General features: G+C 43.5%; 1 protein-coding gene across 1 annotated transcript in view; it reads right to left on the bottom strand.

Annotated features, from left to right (window-relative positions):
• Positions 1-20082, bottom strand: part of PCDH15 (protocadherin related 15) — a gene marked incomplete at its 3' end in the record, with an annotated part of 626608 nt that overhangs the window by 311997 nt on the left and 294529 nt on the right. The window lies entirely within an intron of this gene.

Genomic DNA, 20082 nt, shown 5'->3' with positions numbered 1-20082 from the left:
GCTCTCATGAAATCAACAGTACGAGATCTTCAAGGCAAGATTTGTCCCCCAGGAATGAAGAATTCCTACAGGCAGAAAGGACAATCCAGGAGAAGCTGCCTCTGAAGGAGAGAAAAGACTTCTTGCTCCCAGACATGTGCATTAAATATTTGATATGCTCGAAGAATGTTATTGTTGGTACCTTCACATTCCCTCAGAACATCATCAAAAGGAACTAATTCACCTTGTGGGCTCTGATCAGGGAGTGCTTGGCAGAAGGGAGTTACTCTGGGAGCATGAGGAGCTGCCAGGAGTAACAATGATTGACAGGAAAGGTGCTCATTAGTTCCCTTCTCTTCCCTGAGCATCCTGCATCTCCCCAGTGAGTCCAACCCAAGCACAGCCAGGGCCAGCATCTCACAGAGGATCTTCCTGGCAATCAGTGGATGAGCTGAACTCTCCTTGGGATGCATTTGCACAGAGTGCAGCATGGGGAAGACTAAATTCCACTCCTGCCAGATTCAGGTGCATTTTTCTGCACTCGGATAGAATGCCTGGGAAATAAGTCCTGGTTTTGTAAAAAGCAGGAGCCAAGGTCCTTTCAGAGCCTTGTGTGTTCTTCATCAACATTATCCCCACCTGCCAATTCCCACCTGTCCTAGGAATGCAACCCAGCTGGCCTACTACAGAGCTCTGATTCTCTTACATCTCAATACAGCAGGTTCTTCAATCCAGTGTTTTAAAACTTGCATAAAGTTCCTTCTCATCCTCCAAATCTTTTAAACACCTTGGATGACATTGAGATCTTTGGTAATTGTGGAGCTTCTCCTCCCAAAACACATCTCTGGGCATGCAGAGGAGAAGAAGGTGAATGGGATCAGTCAGTCTGGATTTACCAAAGCTAAATCATGCCTGACCAACCTGTCTAGAATACAGTGACAGAAATAATAAAGGGATGGAACATGGATGAGGACACAGCAGGTATAATTTCCTTTGACTTTCCCAGACTTTCAGGATTGTCTCCTACAGTATTTTTGTATCCAGGTGAGAGCAGTGTGGTCTGATGGGATGGACAAATGACAAATGGGTGAACACAAAAACTGGTTGAATGACAGGGCTCAGATGTACCAGGAGAAGACACAATATGAAAGCTTTTCCTTTAGGAAAAATGTGCTGGGGCACTGAACAGGCTCCCCAAGGAATGAGCATGGCCCCGAGGCTGCCAGAACTCCAGGAATGCCAGGGATACACAGGGAGGGATTGTTGGGGCAAACCCAGGAGCTGGACTAGATGATCCCTGTGGGTCCCTCCCAGCTCAGGATATTTCATGATTCATAAGCTGAAGCCATCAATAAGGATAATAGGGTATAACATTTCCTCTCAAGGACAGGTAAGGGGTGCAGCAGGGGTTTTGAAGTCTGCATCCTCACTTTTTTTTTTTTTTTTTTCTGAACAAAATTCTGGAGAATCTGGTCTGAACCCAAAACTGGCTCTGCTCAGCCTTGGTGGGACCAATGATTTTATTTCACTACATCTTACAGCAATTTCTTTCCTTACTGATTAGCTCCTAAATAGATTTGAGAAGTTGTAGTTACTGCTTAGGAAACAAACACTGGATCGAGTCTAGAAGTTACCAGCCTGTATTTCCAGTTAAAAGCAAGACTACAGATGTGCAATAAAGTTAAAAATCATAATGATTTCAATATTTTGTGTAGCTTAGTTGAAGGAAAGGACAGTACTGGCAGCTTTCTGCTGTACAGGTGTCTGGCTTGTGTAAGGAGCAACACAATGAGCACAGGGAAGCTCTTATAATTGCAGTAGACAAAATACAGAATCCTTTCATCTCCCATCTAATGCAGCGTTTTTATTTTCTTCCTGAAAAGCAGAAAGTTTGTAGCTCTAAAAGGCCAAAGATGCAGATGGCAACTCAGTGACTATGATGAATCTAATTTCAGGGAGAACTGATAATTATTCCTGGTTTATTTCCTGTTATTCAGTTGGTTTGACCTTGGAGAAGGTTGGGGTGTTCCATAATTCCCTGCAAACAAGAGCTCACAGTAAAATGCTGACCACCTCTTAACTATAGCCTACATCACAATGTGCCCCTGGGCATGGGAAAAAGACCTTCTGGGGAGGAGAAGATGGTAAAAATTTAAAGACAATTTGCAGAGAGGCACGTCAGAAACATCCTCACTGATTCTGTGCATCCATTCTTGAATATTTTTGTCACTGAGAGGCAAAAGGGGTAAAGAAAGTTGATCCCAGCTCTTTGGAAGTCTGGGCAGAGCCCTACAATCTGCCCATCTGTTCACAGGGAGGGATTACACCAAATCCCACTGAGCCTGCTTGCTCACAAATCCGGGAGGAGCAGTAATTGGCTTACTGTAGTTTGTTAGATTCATAATTTGATCACAAACTCCTCTCAAGGCAAGTTCATCCACAGCATTCATTTCTCTGCCTTTCCAACGGCTCATTTGTTCTGCAGCACTATAAATATAATGTGAATGAAAATCAGAGGAAATGGCTATTCTGTGCTCCTGTGCTTTATTAAGAGATATCTATTTCCAAAAAAAAAAAAAAAAAAAAGAAAAAAAAAGCACTAATAATATCTGCATTTACACAGCTCCTTTCAGAAAGATTATCCAAGGCTCTTTATAGTTTATAGAGCATCAAATGACAAGCCCAGAGCTCTGCCTGTATGCAACAATCAGATATATTCCATATGCAGCTGCCATAAACATTTCTATTCATGCCAGTTCATCTGTGCTGGGATTAACAGAGTGAGAAAAGCTGGCCAAGGACACCTATTTAAAGAACCAGGAGGTTTAAGTGGATGGAACCCTCACAGTAACTTCTCATCCAAAGCACAGGACAGTTAATGATGGTGTAGCCTGGAATTCTCACTGCAAACACAACACTTTGGGTACAATCCTGCCCTTTTCTGCCTTGGACATGATACTGGATATGTCAGGAGCACTTATGGGGCAGGTCCTGAAAATACCTGCACAAAATCAGCAGGGCAAGGACTCCAAGCACAGAGCGGAGGGGGCTTTGCACAGACTGGGGTTTGGACAAGGTGCTCCCAGGGACAACTCTATCTCAGCTGGGAGGCTTTGGGGCAGTACAGGAGGAAAAGCTCTCAGTGCCACGCTGCAGAGTGCAGCCAGCCTAGCAGCTCTGAGCTGAAACAAGATTTCAGGGAAACACAATTCTCAATGCCTAAACCCCACACTGGAAATGCTCCTCTCTCATAGGGAGGCTCTGTGCTGCTGGCAGGCCACGGGTGCTGCTGCAGTTTTGCATCCTCATTTCCCAGCTCTGACTCTGTGCACATGCAGAACTTGGTGTCACCAGGCTGAGAACCACATTTCACACCTTAAGCCCGGTGAAATCCAGAGGCTAAGATGTATAAATAGGCTTCCTCATACTTCACCTCCCATAGCCTCACTCCCACATTTCAAGCCCTCCACAGAATTATTACTCCAGCTTTCTACAAACACTCAGCTGGAGCAGGTATGGAGGTGCCCCTCATCCTCCATGTGGGAAATGAATCCAAGCTCCAGCCCCTCAGGATAAGAAGGAAATGGATCCATAGCACTTCTGTTTTGCAGGAAAACACTTCAAGCATGAGGACAGCAACAGTTTTGGGAGAGGCACTCCTCACTGTTGAGTCCCTGCCAGCAAAGCAGATTATACTGAGCTGCAAAAACAGATTATGAGATAATTCCTCCATAGACAGGTCCATAAAAAATGCAGGGAAAGTCCTGGGACAGAATCCCCCTTATGTTGCCATGCTGGACCCAGAAAATGCGAGCTCTGCCTAATCCTTGAAAGAAAGAGGATAAAAATCTTTCTCTAAAGCCCCACTTCAGTAGATGGGCACAGAGCTCTCACCAGCCTCAAGGGAGAGGGTGTCACCTGGTGCTCCCCCTGCCCAGGGTCACCATGTGTGGCATGTGTCCTGTTTACAGTGCAGAATGTGGCACAAGAGAGAGGCTCTGGAGCTGAGCAGGGTGTCCAGGGAAGCCTAGTGGCAATACTGAGGCTGCCTGGTTCTTGAAGGGCCAGCAAGTCCCAGTGAGAGTCACTGGGTGAGGATCCAGGGACCCCAAAAGGTGCATCAGGGTTGTAAAAATTCACTTAATGTTTGGAAAGGGCAGAGTAATGTAACACATAAAGAAAATACACACACATATAAATACAAATATAAAAAATATACACCCCCCCCCCCCACACACATATATATACTCTCATAACTATTAAAAAGTGCTTGGTAAATTAGTACATTTTACTTGGTGCTGTAAAAGTTCAGCAGCTCCCAACCCCTTTCCACCATTTCAAACCCACCCAAGGTTGGAACCCTAATCAAGCACTTCAAGCATAAGAAACTAGTGAAGTCACAGTCACACAAAACATAGGAATTATAACTTTCTCTGTCCGTTCTCCCTCTGGATGCAGAGGCTGTGAGAGCTGTCCTGGGTAACAGGGCAGTGCCACCCCACTATCACATCCAAATGCCACAAATGTCTCTGGTTCCAGAGACAGAGTTCAGGTCCTGCAGGTACTGTCCACAAGCAGGTGAAGTAATATCAGCCTTTGAAAGAGTTTTTAAAGTGAAGAGCTGCTCAGCAAGGCAGGAACCCAACAGCTCCACGGCCGTGGCCTGGCTTCGCTCCCTACTACAGCAAGGACATCACTGGCTGAGCTGCAGATAAAGAACATTTTATTCCTGCCCTGCTTGAACCCAGCTCGTTTGAAGTTGTATCCTGCCTCCTTCTCCCCAGGTGAGCTGGCAGAGGCAGCAGGGGAAATACACAAACCCCACTTCAATTATTTGCTCATCCTTCAGCAATGAAACGGCAGAGAAAGGCACCGCACAAAATGAAATGCTCTTTGGAGCAAAGGGGTATTTTAAATCCAAATATTCTTATGAGAGATTTGATATCTCCTCATCCAATAATTTTGAAAGAGCTCTAATCCTGTCTGGGAGATTTCCCTAACTGCTCCAGCAATAAACCAAACACTGCACCAGGGCTTTTCAATATTTTTGTTTCTCTCTCTGGTACCTTCTCCCACACTCTGCTCACTTTCCAACAGCACATTCAAGGCATTCAGATGATTATCTGCTTTTTACTACCTGGAATTTTGGTCTTCAAATGGCAATTCTTTAATGGTTTATTGCTCACAATTAAATTTTTGGAAAGGTAGAAGGCTCTCTTTGGAGATGCTGCTTTAAAGCACCACAGCGTGACACATCCACAGTCGCACACAGTACAACAATCAACTGAATTTCATTTTAGCAGAACTCCTATGGTTTATATTATTATTGTTTATATTATTATTCTTTTTACACCCCACAGCCCCCATCAGGAGTTACCACACACTGAAAATTTATCCCCAAAAAAGCACTTTTTGCTCTCCAACCTGCATGGATTCTCCCCCAGGACACAATGGCAGCCTCTGTTCCGTCATTGACCCTTCTGGTCGGATCCTCATAGGAGTTCCACTTGGAACAAGAAGTGCTTTATTCCAGGAATTCTACAGAGCAGCTACAGCTGAGGACTGTAAGTCAACTGCATGCTGACTCCCTGTCAGTCAGGGCTAATTCCCACAGATTAGAGAAGGAAATCCGTACAGTTCCCCAGGTCCTAAACCCTACTGCTAAGAAAAGAGATTTTTTTTTTTCTTTTCACTTCATCTTTTTGGGAAAAACAAAAAAAAAAGTATTTTCCATGAATTATTGCTATCTGCACCCAGAGTATCAGAGGAGATGAACTAAAAGCACCAATCCCTGTCTGGGTGTCAGTTCCCCAAATAACATCCCGACCCCGCAGTTGTCAGTAACAACCCCGCAACCACAAATCCCTCTCCTTTTTTCTGGTGTCCTCAGACTGATCTGTGAGGAATGCTGAGCACTGTTACTCTGAATAGGAAGGCTTGAATCACTTTGGAAGACAGAGACAGAAAATTGAGTTCATTCTGTTGTCTTTCTCCACAAAATGAAGACTTTCCCTGGTTTCAGAAGGGTATTTGCCCTCTTGATTCCTTGGTGTCTCTAGTCGAGGGCTGTGGGTATCACTTGGCAGGGAGATCCTTTCTCTTACTTGAAATGAGCTCTTTTAGATTTTCTCCACAATTCTCTGGTTCATGGAATCACAGGGTTCTAAGTCCAGCTCTTGACCCAGCAATCCCACCCTGTGCATCCCTGAAAGTATTGTCCAGTTCTTCTTCCCCTCCAAGTCTCTTTCTCCCTCTGGACACAGAGAAGTCTTAAATTCTCACTGAGAGCTTCCAAGTTAAAGACAATGGCCAAGAAATGCTTTGTGATTCAACTCAAATCCCACACAGCCCCTGCAAACAGCCCATCAGACACAGCTGCCACAGAACCATGGAGTCCCAGGATGGTTTGGGTTGGAAGGGACCTTAAAGCCCATCCTGTGTCACCCCTTGCCACAGACAGGGACACCTTCCACTACCCCAGGTTGCTCCAAGGCCCGTCCAGCCTGGCCTTGGACATGTTCAGGGATGAATCTGCCACAGCCTCAAAGGACAACCTGCAGGAGAGAAGAATTCCCCACTGTGCTACAAACCCTCTTTTTCCCAGCTCTTGATAAAAGTGAGTTTCAATGCACTTTCATCAGCCTTGCAACAAAAGCACCAACTGGCACAGCTTGAGGCTGTGCTTTTGGAGCTCCTTTGGATCAAAGGTGGAGGCATTTGGATCACAGAAACAGGCTGCCCAGAGCAGGGATGAACTCCCTACCCCTGGAAGTGTCAGAGGATTGTGTGGATGTGGCACTTGTGGACATGGTTTAGTGGTGAACATGGTGGTTGATGGTTGGACCTGAAGACCTTAAAAGTCTTTTCCAACTTTAACAATCCTGTGATTCCATGTTTTCCCTTTTATTCTCTGAGTGAATGGGAATATTTAGTATGAGAGTCCTAAAATATGACCAGGTGTTCACAGTTGTGCAGTTCTGAGCTTCTCCTAAGAAGCTTAGGAATTAAATTCCAACAGAGACTTTACCATCAGACCAACACAACAGCAGCACTGCTGTTTTTCCTGATGCTGAGTCTTGTGCAAAGGTGAACAGGGAGCCAATAATTACCTTTCTAATGCCAAGGAGCTTATTGGACATGTGGCTGGAGCGGATTGCCTGGAGTCAGGAGGAGCAGGAAGGATCCTGGCTTCTCCACAGTGCCCATGGCAAATCCCAGAGCACTGAATTTTCAGCTTCCCTGCCTCTCTCCTGAAGTTGGCAGGTTTTGCTTCTTAAAATGCTCTGCATAGCTTACTTACTCACTGTTGGAAAATTCTTGATTGGATAAACGGGGGGCAGTGGGGAAAATGCACAATGTGTATTTAACATATTTTCCTTTGCATTTCTTATCCAGCTGAGGAAGGAAGATTGGAAGCACTTGATGTCTTCACCTTCGCCTCCTGGAGTCATTTCTAAGTTAATGTGTCATTATGTGATAGACTTTGAGCAAGGGTCAAGCAGCTCTCAGAAGTAGGAACACTGTGCACTATTGGGAAAGCTAATGGAAACATGTTTAAAACATATTGAAAAGAACAAAGGTGGATTAAAAATACCTTTACGTATTTCCCAAATTCATCTTTATGTTGATTCTGGTCTTACAGGAAATGTGATAAAATACTTCAGACAAACCTGAGGGGGCTTTGAGAATTGTACAGAAAAGACTGAAGTCATTAACATTCCAGTTTAGAATATTTTGCAGATAACCCCCTTATCCCTTTTCCATCTCCATTGCTTTCTCCCACATTTCTAATTTTTATACTGGAATACTCCAGAGCTGGATGAAATGCCTCCAGAGAAAAGCAGAGCAGCAAGCCCCATTGGTGTTTGGCTGAACCAAGCAAGAGTTAGGCTGTCTCCAGGTGTCCAGGTTTCCATGTTTCTGCTGGAATAAGAGGAAGATGGGTTCTCCTCATACTTTGGCCATTTTCTACCTGAAACCTCCATACCTGCAACCCTTACACAGCTTGTGCCAACAGAGTAACTATTCAGAATTATCCTTGCCAGGGTCTTCCAGGTGCAACAACAAAAACAAGGAAGAAATCTGCCATCCCCTGGCACTTCCCATCATCCCTGTGCCCTTATTTTTGCTCTCTCTCATATCACCACATAGAAGAAGCCACTTCTACTTTCAGAACCACTACAGAGCCCTCTTGAAACCTCTCCTGCACTCTTCTGCTGTAATTGCCAAATCCAAGTGGATACACATAGAACAATTTTGTAATACATTCTTTTTGACTCATATTTATATTTTGTTGTGAAAATATAACTCAAAACATGGTCCAGATCTCAAAATGCTTTTTTTTTTTTTTCTCTCTGCTAAATGTTAATTATGTCCATGTAATTTGTTTTGATCAAAATAGCTTTCTTGCTTTAAGCTTAACAATTTACTATCCTTATTCTCCCCTTTCTTCCCAAGCTGGCCAGTTCATATGTATATATCTTCTTCCCAACTCTCCTGGTACTTCCCCATTCTTGTAAACTCTTAATGCTCCATTTTTTGTGTATCTTCACTAAACCTTCAGCTAGTTCCAAAATTCAATGATGCATCTGTGTTCATCCTTCCTTGCCATCCCCCAGCTTCCCAGCTCTTACCTTCATTCTCTCTGTGTTTACCTCAGTTCCTACCATCCCCTTTTCCTCCCTCTGGAGCACTTCCTTGGGACCTCTTCCTTTTCTTCTATTTTCTCCTCATGTACTTGGATGACACACTTCTTCTGCTCCCACCTTCCTCTCCTGTTGGCTGTCCCCACCTCCCCTCAGTAGCTGTTTTGAAGGGCTCCTGGGGGATTCTTCTAGCTCCCAAGGTCACAGTGCTCACATCCCATATTCCATGGAATCCTCTTCTACCCTGTGGCATTTCTCTCCTTACCCCTCCACCAGTATTTCCCCATATGATCTGCAATAATCAGCTTTCCCCAAACTTTCAGAATTTCCAAACTCAGCCCTCAGCTAGATCCATGTTTTTCCACAGGCAGATATCCCCTATCCTTCAAGGCATGGTGTTCTCACCTATTTCACTGCTGGTTTCACTTCACCTCTTGGGATTCACATCCCCTGGGCAGAAGTATCCATGGAGACTGAACTCCTGTCTCAGGTGTGCCAGCATCTGGAAGCAGCCATGTCTTTGACTGAGGGAGATAAGGGATCCCACATTCCTTTTTCCCAGCACTGAGTCCAGATGTTTTGTCACAGAGCTTTGGCTGCTGGTAAGAGACCCAGATTTACTCCTAGAGTTAACTTCACACTTTATTCCCCTCTATTGAGCCAGGCTGGATTAGATGAAATCCTGGAATAAAAGAAGTAATGCTCACAGTCTAGCTGATTCTGAATTCCTCTTGCCCCACCTCCTTTATCTCTAAATGTAAAAAAACAAAAACAAAAGCAAAACAAAAAAAAACACACAAAAAAAAAAAAAAAAAAAAAAGCAAAAAAAAAAGCCCATGCCCTGAGCACAAGGTGAACCAAGGCTGAAAAGCAGAAACCAAGCACTGCAATCTTAAAGGAATGCAGGGATTCTTAAGGGATAGTGCTGGGAAGACTGGCAGTCCCTAGCACCTATGCAAAACCACTCCTGAGTATTTGCCCCAGCTAAACCTAAGATTAACATTGGAGTAAAGTCAGCCTGGGGCTCAACAGTGATCACTGTAAAGCCCTCAAACAGCTCAAAGTGAGAGGTCTTTTTCTGTTTACAATGGCCATGACATGAGCAGGCCAACATCAAACACAGAACAGCAAAACCAGCCCACAGCACAGGAATACAGATGATCCTGGGCTGCTGTGTCGTGTCTGGCAGCAGATTAACAATAATAATAAATGGTATTCAACAGGCTCCAAGTGGGAATCACTGGGACCATTTTGCATTCTCCGTGCTAATTGTAACAGATCTCAAGTATCAAGTTGGTACCAATCTTTGTGTAATTAGACAGCAACTCATTAATGGACAAGCATTGAAATTTTGTCTGCATTGTACTGGATTATCATAGGATCCCAGGATGGGCAGGCTGAAGGGAGCTCAGTGACACTTGGTGGCACCTCCCAGAGCCCAGGGCACAGCCCTGTGTGCACACAGCTCTGAACAGCCCCAGGGAGGAGAGCCCAGAGGCTCTGTGGGCAATCTGCTCAGGGCTGGCACTGCCCACTGTCCCCAGGATCCCCAGGACACTCTGCTGGCTCAGGGACAGCTCAGTGTCCCCAGGATCCCCAGGACACTCTGCTGGCTCAGGGACAGCTCAGTGTCCCCCAGGATCCCCAGGACACTCTGCTGGCTCAGGGACAGCTCAGTGTCCCCCAGGTCCTTCCCTACAGAGCTGCTCCAGCAGGGACTCCCCACCCTGTGCTGGTGCCTGGGGTTGTTCTTGCCCAGATGCAGGACCTGCATTTCCCTTGTTGAGTTTCAAACAGTTCTTCTCTGCCCATCTCTCCAAGCTGTCAAGGCCCTATAAATATTAAATAATCAATCCTCTATTGTTCCACATTCAGAAGCAAAATTGACATCTTAAACTGAAAATCTTCCCTCTCAACCTGTGGGCAAAAAGGTCACGTCACCTTTTTGACCCCTCAAGGGAAATTTAATTATGAAGTGGGAGCATTAGATATATGTCCAATTATTATTTTCAAGGGAGAAGAGCACTTAATTTTGTGATTTATACATTTCTACTCACTGCCACAGAACTGTATTAATTCTAAATCAGAATATTAGGAAGTGAATATCCTGCTGAGTATAACACAATAGAAATGAGAAGCATAAAGGCAGTGTGAACATACATCCATTCATTATAGAAGCCTCTGTTTCTAAATGGGCACACATTCTTGGGGAGAGGGAGGAAATATTTTCATTTATTTAAAAGCAGCAAGAAACTCTTACAGTGGTGAGTTGCATATGAGCATTTTCTTTGCCAAGCAATACCTGGTTTTGCTTAGGGAGCTTTATTTATACTGGGGAGAGAAAGAATTCTGATAATTCAATAAACACTACAACAGCCTCTCCACCTAAATTCACTTTTAGGCTGAATAATGAAAAATTTCAATCAGAAAGGGAGCTTTTGGGATAATAAGCCCTGAAGACACTTCATCAAAGACCTGGACCTCATTTTTTACTAGAGCCAAACTTGCATTACATCTTGTGTTGTTTTGAACTTTTAAGCTTCACTATGACAATCCTCCTTTCTTCCCTATATTCCCATTCTAGAATGCAACACGGCCAAGGTTGATTTTCCATCCTGTTCCCTGCCCCCTGGACATTATCTTGGTCAGAGCAGCACTTTTAACAGGGATCTTCCCTCTCCCACACACATCTATGAATCTTTGGACAATTACTGTCATTAAGACTTTTATCCACATTAAAAAAAGGAAAGAAGTGTTTTCTTTCCTTTGCAAGAGCCATCAGCTTTGCCTTTGATTATCTGTTGCCTTCCTGGCTCCACCAAAACATCTGACTGTTTTGAGGTCATGATTTATATTCCCTATAATCATTTAACTTGCTCATAGCTTTGCTGTTCAGTACCTGGAACCCAGCAGATTTTCCTTCACAGGGCTGTTTCTTGGAATGCTCCATTTCACACATCAAAGACAGTCAAAATAAAGGATGAAAGTGGACTTTTTTTTCTCCCTACAAAATAGCAAGTTGTCTTTGGGAGGATGCAAAACTTCTGTCTTCACAACAGAAAATACCAGTGGATCAAAAAAGGCAGAAATGGTGTTCAGTAAAGTCAAATGAGATCAAAACCAGGACAAATAAACCTGGAAAAGAGTAAGTTAGAGTGAGATTGGGGTGGTGGAAACTGCCTGAGACCTGACCACAACTCTCACATTGGAGAAGCTGCAGAAATGAAATCTCCTTTTTTTACCCCCCAGTATCTCTATGTATGAACTATTTTTTTAGATCCTAACAGGCAACAGCAATTGGATGATGAAATCACTCTCAGCACCATCTGCTCGAAAAGGAAAGGAAAGGAAGAGGAAAGGAAGGAAAGGAAGGAAAGAAGGAAAGGAAAGGAAGGAAAGGGAAAGAAGGAAAGGAAAGGAAAGGAAAGGAAAAGGAAAGGAAAGGAAAGGAAAGGAAAAGGAAAGGAAAGGAAAGGAAAGGAAAGGAAAGGAAAGGAAAGGAAAGGAAAGGAAAGGAAAGGAAAGGAAAGGAAAGGAAAGAGAAAAGAGAAAAGAGAAAAGAAAAGGAAAAGAAACCTCCCAGAAATCCTTTGTGTTTGCAATGTATTTCACCCTACCAGTGTAGTGATTACCATGAACACCCAACTTCCCATTTGGTCAAAACCACCCCCTTGCAAATCCAAGACACTGTATAAAAATAGTCACAGTGACAATAACAATGCTAATAATGAGGATGGAGATCTTTCTAAGCTATGAACAAATGTTGATTTTACTCTAAAATTAACTCATGGAGAATGGGAGCATTTTTGTAATCCTTGTGTTCATTGTTTGCTTCCTCTGTTGAGCTTTCTGGATGCTATTTCTGAGAGGGAAGAATGAGTCACTGTCTTGTCTTGTGATGAGCCCTTGGGTGGAGTTCCATGTCAGCTGGCAGAGAAGGAATTTGGGGGCAGGTGCTTTTCAGGAGACCATGGCAAACAACCAGCAAGTAAGAGCAGAGCCTCTGTACTGGGATCAAATCCAACATGAGAAATGAAGAAGCTTAAGAACAGGACTGACAAGGAGAGCTTTGGTGCACCCACAAGAGCAAGGCACCCTGATAACCCTCTTGAGAGCCTGAGAAAGGGACAGGGGTGGCTCCATAGTTGCTGAGGTTTGCCAGGAGAGTGTGTTCAGTCGGGAATTTTATTTCCCTGCAGCCACTGAACCTCACTTTTTTGAGAAAATCCATATGGCATTGAAAATTTCCTGAAGGCCATAAAAGAGTTGAGTGTGTCTAAGCTTTTGGGGCCGCCTTCAGCAAAGAATTGAGGTGCCTCAGTTTGGGAACATCTTCAGCAGAGAATCAGATGTGCTTGAGCTTTTCGGAGCACCTTCAGCACCAAGCTATAGTTGCACAAGGTTGGGTTAAATGGGGATTTCCAGGGCTTAGATCATAGGAAAAATCCTTGAACAAACAGCTGAGCAGCCACAAATGCTCATGCAGAGCTCAGACTCCAAGGTACCTTTTACCCTGAAATATCAGCAGACAGGAAGGTGATTTATAATTACTGCTTTTTCCTTCAAAAGCTACAGCTTTGAAGACCTTGCAAAGCTCCATCCACTAAGAAACTGTTTATACCACCTCTTTACTTACACAAGTCAGACATTCCTTGTACTTGGAGCAGAGAGCAAAAAATAGCACACAGATATTTTCACGTGCTGAATATGCTGCCACCTTCTTCACCTCTGACCAAAACTCAACTCAGCAACTAGTGACCCCAGTAGTTTTTGACCCTCACATTTAGTGCAGCAGCCCAGTCCTAGAATTCCACAGCTTTTAGAGCCCCCAGCCCAGAGCAGATCCAACACCTGATGCAACCCCAGGCCCTCTCACAATTAATGACAGCACCCAAGGATGCTCCTGATTCAGCCCCCCTGTTTCTTGAGTCACTTAGCACACAGGTGACACGTCTTTGTTCTGAAGTCTGACCAGAATGAGAAGAATGTGGATGTGTTTAGGACTCTGCATTTTGGAGTCCAGTGAATAAGGATCAGCAGAATGGATTCAGCAGGTTGGGAGGAAGTGCAGAGTTTAATGTTCCTTGCTTCTCTCCATACCCAAAGCTGTAAACATTATTGTCCCACCAGGCTCAGGGGTTACAGACTCCAGCAGAGCCGATTTCTTCCTTTGCTCTTATGTTTGTTATAAAAGGCTTTAGAAACCTCAGCACTGATTTCTAAACTCACCCAAAGAAACTTCATCTGCCTTTTAGAATGCTGTGTTCCCTTTGCCCAGCTCAGTCCCGAAATTGCTGTAGGACATCGCAGCCACAAAATCCTTTAACGTGGCCCTTCTGTACCAAGTCATCTGCTAATGTCCCCTGTTAAGTGATCCAAGCCTGGCCTCAATCTTCTGTTAATGAAAGAGAAGGAGGAGGATACTTTAACTGCTATTTTTAGCTCTCAGTACCTTGAAGAAAACAAAACAAAACAGAGCCTTTAATTTCCCAGGCTCCCCAAGGGAATTAGCCTCGGCAAAACAGACTCACAAAGGGTGAAAAACGTGATGCCCGGGGATTTCTGCCCTTAGGTATCTGCTGAGGAACAACCTTCCATCTACGTTAAAAAAATAAAAAAAAATTAAAAAAAAAAAAGAAGAAAAACAGTAGTGCTATAATTTAATCTTTACATTTAGCAAACGGAATGTTAACTGCTGTGATTTTATTTGAAGCTCTGGGATAGTTCCCTGGATTTTGTTAGGGCGGGATTTTGGTACCAGTTTAAAAATCGATGGACAACAGGAGCACCTTTGTGTTGTCCATCACCTTCACCAGATGCAGTGGGTGCTCTCACCTTACTCCAGTTCAAATGCTCCAGAATTTGGAGTTTCCCAGCAGTCCATCCTTGCAGAGGCACATTCTGGTGCTGTGCCCACCTCAGGGATGGGGCACAAGGAGAAGGGTCCTGCACTTTATCAAAGACACCTGAGATAAGCCTGATGACTTGAACTCCTACCTTTGAAACACCACTAAAACAAACTCTGGAAATGCTCCCAAACTCCAGAACTCCCATCCCTGAAAATAAATGTCGATTTCTGCAATGTTTTTCATAAATCTGAAGAATTTTTTTTAGCAATTACTGAAAATTTAGGTCAAATATTTCCTACAAGGTGGCCTCCAATATTTGATGACTGTAGAAAAGGGTAACATATGCGATTGCTTGATTGCTCCCCTAACGGGATCATGGATAATTAACCATTACAGGGTAATTGATATGTACGTAAATGGATTAGGTGCTTAAAGTTCAGCCTGTGACCCTCAGATAAACTGGTTCCATGCACTCTGGGAGCACAGCACACACTGGGATTTCAGCTGGATTTTCCTCTCATATTCATTGTGCAGCCTGACTAATTCAGGGAAAGAGTGCTCACGTTCCAGCTAATTGACAAAGAATTTTGAAATCTCTGTGAATGCTGGTCTTTTGAGATCTGAAGAGATCTTTTGAGACCCAAATAAAGAATAAAACTATGCAATGTTAATTTAGGTTTACTTTTCTCAACTTCTCTTCCAGGAAGTTACCAATCCTCTACTTTGATATTTCTCTAATTAAATAAAGGCAAAAAAAAAAAAAAAAAAAAAAAAAAAAAAAAAAGGAACTCTTCCGCAAGCAATTTTTCAGTCATGCATTCTTTTCACTTTATTTTTTTTTTTTTTTAAGAAAACCAGATTTTTAATATATTTCAGATTGCTGAAAGCTCCTGAGGGGAAAGGATCACTACTGTATTCCCACAAATGGTTCTAAAGAACCACTGGTACCCCATAAAAAGGAGGATTTATATTAGAACAAGCACAAAAAACATTACATTTTCTAATTTGTCTCAACTTTTCTCATGTCTATATTCAAATTCAGGAATACATCTGTGTCCAATGCTTTTGATGTCCTATTGTTCTCCATATTCCTTTCCTACTGCAGCCACATTTCTCAATACCACCCTTCCTTCCTTCCTTCCTTCCTTCCTTCCTTCCTTCCTTCCTTCCTTCCTTCCTTCCTCCTCCTTCCTCTTCCTCCTATCCTTCTTCCTTCCTTCCTTCCTTCCTTCTTCCTTCCTTCCTATCCTTCCTTCTTCCTTCCTTCCTTCCTTCCTTCCTTCCTTATCCTTCCTTCCTTCCTCTTCCTTCCTTCCTCCTTCCTTCCTTCCTTCCTTCCTTCCTTCCTTCTTCCTTCCTTCCTTCCTTCCTTCCTTCCTTCCTTCCTTCCTTCCTTCCTTCTTCCCTTCCTTCCTTCCTTCCTTCTCCTTCCTTCCTCTCTCTCCTCTTCCTTCCTTCCTTCCTCCTTCCTTCCTTCCTTCCTTCCTTCCTTCCTTCCTTCCTTCCTTCCTTCCTTCCTTCCTTCCTTCCTCCTTCCTTCTTCCTTCCTTCCTTCCTTCCTCCTTCCTTCCTCCTTCCTTCCTTCCTTCCTTCCTTTCCTTCCTTCCCTTCCTTCCTTCCTTCCTTCCTTCCTCCTTCCTTCCTTCCTTCCTTACTCCTTCTTCCTTCCTTTCCTTCCTTCCTTCCTTCCCTTCCTCCTTCCTTTCCTTCATTCCCTTCCTTCCTCTCCTTTCCTTCCTTCCTTCCTCCTTCCTTCCTTTCCTTCCTTCTTCCTTCCTTCCTTCCTCCTTCCTTCCTTCCTTCCTTCCTTCCTTCCTTCCTTCCTTCCTTCCCTCCTTCCCTCCTTCCCTCCTTCCCTCACTTATCCACACTTATCTTGTGAACAACACCCACATCCCTGGGCTCCAAAGACAAGAGCAAAGTTAATACTATTTCACAAGGCGCAAACATGGATCATTCCTTGTTTTCCAGTGGGGGAAATGAAACTTACTGGAATTAAGAGCACAGGAAAAAGTGATTGGGAAATTCCAAACAGTAGGAGAACCAGGAGATGTCTGTGTACTAGCCTGCTATGAAGGTGTGAGCATTGAATGCACTCTTTGTAAACCAGTTTCCTTCCATACCCTTTTATCCAAACTCTACCTTAAACGAGCAGATGTTGGAGCCTTTCCTAAATGTATTTACAGATATTTCTAAAAGTAAATGCAATGGGAGGTTCCCACATCACTTTAGAGTGGTCAGAAAAGACTGGGCTTTGCAATGAACTGAGTTAGAAATAGAACATTTCCATGACTCATATCAGTTATTCCTGGAAGACAATGTCTGCTGCCAGAGGGTTAAATCCAAATGGTTTTTCATCACAAGCATTTTTTTGCCACTTAGAAAACTACAGAGGTGACAAAGAACACACAGGAAATACAGAAAGCATCAGTTGGGAAATTAGGTAGCACAGGAAAGCCAAGATAATACAACAATTTTACTTGAACACTTCCATCCCAAAACAGCCTTTCTTCTGCATATTTAAATATGTAGCGCCTACGGCACCCTTCCTCCAAGAATCAGCATCTAAACCAATCATTCCAAATAAATCATGGCCTGCCTTGTTTGTGCATTGTTAGTCTCAGATGCTTCAGGGGAAATTGCAGAAGTAGAGCCAGCCTGCCAGGTGACAGCTTGCCAGGGAAAATAATTGGCATTGTGCTCGGAGGTGCGCAACACCAGCCCCTCCATCATGTGCTAACAGGGAAAGCTAAAACCCAGCCAGCCTCACCCTGCCAGGCCTCCAGGTGGACATATACCCATTCCTACTGTAACAGGAGATCTGGAGGTGAATGTTATGCATTGCATTTATTATGATAAAAGGTGTTTATGATGATTTATGGGAGGTGTGGAAAAGGCCAACTCTCAGCGCCAGTGTTCAGCTGTTTCCTCCTGGAGCTGGCAAAGGAGAGTTTAAGGAGAGGTAAAGAGCTCTTTATTTGCACATCTGTGCATATAACAACACAGAATGTACAGGCTTCCCAGAGAAACTGTGGCTGTCACATCCCTGGAAGTGTACAAGGCTGCGCTGGGTGGGGCTTGGAGCAGCCTGGGATAGTGGAAGGTGTCCCTGCCCATGGCAGGAGTGGCACTGGATGGGCTTTAAGGTCCCTTTCAACACAAACAATGCCATGAGTCTGTGCCAAGAGCTATGCAAGACAGCCTAAATTCTTTTCAGAATGCTTCCCAGGATTCCAAAGCACACACTACACTGCAAGTAAATACATTTTAAAAAAAGATCTTTTTCTCCTTACATGCAACAGGTTATGCATTTTTTTCCCATTTTGCACTAAGTATTTAAGACTTAATAACAGAGTCATCAGAAGCACAATTGGCAAGCAGGGTTTGCAGGTTTATATCATCTTAGTGAGCAGTAAAAACCCCCAATGCTCCTGGATTTACAAACCACTTGCAAGGAACTCGTTGAATGTGCAAAGGAGAGAGAATTCCAAAACAGCCTTAGCTGGAAAGCAGAATCCCAGGGATTCAACTCTGAGGAAGGAGAAGAGCAGCAAACTGTGGTGCTCAGCAGAGTGATCAAGGATGCATGTCCACTTAGACAGGGAGATCAGGCTGATTTCCCAGAAGATGTTTGACAAAGGCAACAGCTGCCAAATTCTTCTCCTTTATCCATCATCTCTCCATGGGGACACCTCACATTTCATCCCATGGCAGCTCAGTTTCCCTGGGAGCCTTTAGTCAGCATCCCCAGCCAGGGCTTTTGGGAAGGCAGCCACATTTCTTTGTCCTCAGACTTTGTGACAGCTCCAAGGAAGAGCAGTGTGGTTGTAAGGGAGGTCTCACCTACCAAACAAGAGCTTGGCATCCAGCTCCAACTTCTTTGTGGTGATACAGATGCAAAATATTCATCCTATTTTCCTACTCCAGCCTGATTTCCTCTGGCTGTTCCTTTTGTGTCTCTGTTACTCATCTGCCGAACTCTGTGGCCAGATTTTTGCACCTGGTGTGCTTGTGAGAGAATTCTTTAGTTGTCCTGCCCTGCTCAAATTGTTCTCCCAGCCCTCTCCTGGCACCTTACTATTTAATCTTCCACATATTGCTTTTTCCATTTTCCTCTCTTGAGAAAGCCTCTGCTGTCTGCAGCCCTATTGTATTTCTTGCAACCATCCATTCCCTGCTTCCAGCCAGGGAGGGTTCCTTCTGGATTCTCTGATAATTAGCATGTCCAGAACATCCCACAGAACAAACTGTATTCCTGCCATCTGCAAGTATTAAAATTGAGAGTTGTTCCTAACTCAGTTAAAGAAAAAAGTTGTTTCCAGCTGTTTCCTTTTATTAAGTTCAAGGAATCCCATAAAGATTAAGGTGGGAAAAACCCTCTAAGACTAACAAGTCCAGTTGTCAACCAGCACCACTGTGCTCACCACAAATCCATGTCCCTAGGTAACACATCCATAGGAGTTTTGAACATTTTCAGGGGTGTGGACTCCAGCACTTCTCTGGGCAGTCCCTTCCAACAGCCAGGAAGGAAACCTGCATTCCTGTTTTTAGGGGACTTTAATGGGAAACCCTTTCCGAGTTCATACTGTCTAGTCTAAGGTTTGTATTCCAGAACATCATATAGACCATAAAAAACCCTGCACTTAGGTCAAGAGCCCACTAAATCCCAGAGCATAAGAAACCTTTGTGCATTTACAGGATGTTTTCCCTTACAAACTAATTTCTGGTTTTTGATGGACAGTGTATGAGCACAAATAAGAAGTAAACATGGATTTAAAGCTTCTTTTCACCCTGCTGGCAGTGCCTGATATTCACCCAACCAAATTTAAGCAACCAATACTAAAAGCTCAACCAAAGAGTAGGTTTTATATAGAAGATCCACTCATTCTTGGGATCTCCCATTTCCAGCGTGGTCCCATTTCTGTTTATCCACAGAAATTGGGTAACAGTACAACTACAGGACATTTTCAAAATCCCTACTGAACCTGGTAGCCTACAGCCCCTTGTAGCTGTTGATGAGCACAAACTCACTGAGCAAAGGTGTTTTGCTGTCTCACCCAGCCACAATGCTTCATTTCCACCCCCAAACTGATAAAAATATCTCCATGACCAAAAGCAGCAACATAGAAACTCCACATTCAATTGTTTTCATTAAGCAAAATTATCATTAACAAACTTTTTAGATACAGGGGTTTTACAGCTCTTTTTTTAAATTATAAAATTAAAGTTAAATTGCAATACCAAGGCAATTAAGGGAAATAGCTAAAATAATATCAGGGCTTCATTGCCTGAGAATTTAAATGAGGCATTAATTAGTCCAAGACAATATTGAAAAATAGAACCATCTTGTACCTTATTCAAAATGATCAGCACCATCCACAGGAGCCAAATCTCAGCATAATTTAATAAGTTTTCAGAGATTAATTAAAATACTTGGAATGTGCAAAGACAAATAATTCTATCTTTTCAGTATCTCTAAGCCCATAAAAAATGCAGGACTAAGTAATAAGAAATTGCATTGTAGCTGTTGATACAGACATTTCTCCTGAAAATTCTTCTGCTTTTACTTGTTTGGAATGGATGTCACTGACACAGCCCTTGAGCAGAGT

Source organism: Erithacus rubecula (genome assembly GCF_903797595.1).
Source record: "Erithacus rubecula genome assembly, chromosome: 9".
NCBI classification, from domain to species: Eukaryota; Metazoa; Chordata; class Aves; order Passeriformes; family Muscicapidae; genus Erithacus; species Erithacus rubecula.
The sequence above is the reverse complement of the archived record's forward strand: the minus strand, read 5'-3'. Positions and strand labels throughout refer to the sequence as shown.